The sequence below is a fragment of the Heterodontus francisci genome, chromosome 29 (assembly GCF_036365525.1).
Source record: "Heterodontus francisci isolate sHetFra1 chromosome 29, sHetFra1.hap1, whole genome shotgun sequence".
Taxonomy (NCBI): domain Eukaryota; kingdom Metazoa; phylum Chordata; class Chondrichthyes; order Heterodontiformes; family Heterodontidae; genus Heterodontus; species Heterodontus francisci.
Window position 1 is genome coordinate 72,364,815 of NC_090399.1, and position 1,316 is coordinate 72,366,130.

The window sequence follows — 1,316 nt, forward strand, 5'->3', positions numbered from 1 at the left end:
GTGCAGACCATGACCCAATAGGGCGAGAGTGCACTCTCTATGTTGGACAGACCAGAACCCAATTGGGTAAGAGTTCGCTCTACATGTTGTACAGACGTTTACTCAACAGGGTGAGCATGCACTCTCCATGTTGTACAGACTATAATCCAACAGGGAGAGAGTGTGCTCTCCATGTTGGACAGACTACAACCCAACAGGGTGAGAGTTCACATCTCCATGTTGTGCAGACCATAACCCAACAGGGTGAGAGTGCACTCTCCATGTTGTACAGACTACAATCCAACAGGGTGAGAGTGCACTCTCCATGTTGCAGAGACAAAAAGCCAACAGGGTGAGACTGCACTCTCCATGTTGTACAAACTGTAACAAAGCAGGGCGAGAGTGCACTCTCCATGTTATACAGATTAAAACCCAACAAGGAGGTGCTGATCTGCAATTATTTACTGTACATATGACAACCCAACAGGGTGAGAGTGCACTCTCCATGTTGTACAGATTATAACCCAACAGGGTGAGAGTGCACTCTCCATGTTAGACAGATATAACACAACAGGGCAAGAGCGCACTCTCCATGTAGTGCAGACCATAACCCAATAGAGTGAGAGTGCACTCTCCATGTTGCACAAGCTACAACCCAACAGGGTGAGAATTCGCATCTCCATGTTGTACAGACGATAAACCAACAGGGTGAGAGTGCATTCTCCATGTTGTACAGACCACAACCCAATATGGCGAGAGTGCGCTCTCCATGTAGTGCAGACCATGACCCAATAGGGCGAGAGTGCACTCTCCATGTTGTGCAGACCATAACCCAATAGGGCGAGAGTGCACTCTCCATGTTGTGCAGACCATAACCCAATGGGGCGAGAGTGCACTCTTCATGTAATACAGACCACAACCCAATAGGGGGAGAGTGCACTCTCCAAGTTGTACAGACTACAACCCAATAGGGTGAGAGTGCACTGTCCATGTCGTGCTGACCATGACCCAATAGGGCAAGAGTGCACTCTCCATGTTGGACAGACCAGAAGCCAATTGGGTGAGAGGGCGCTCTCCATGTATGACAGACCATAACCCAAAAGGGCAGAAGTGCACTCTCCATGTTGTGCAGACCATAACCCAAAAATGCGAGAGTGCACTCTCCATGTTGTACAGACCATAACTCAATCGGGGGAGAGTGCACTCTCCAAGTTGTACAGACTATAGCCCAACATGGTGAAAGTGCACTCTCCATGTTGTACAGACAGTAACCCAACAGGGTAAGAGTTCGCTCTACATGTTGTACAGACGTTTTCTCAACAGAGTGAGCGTGTACT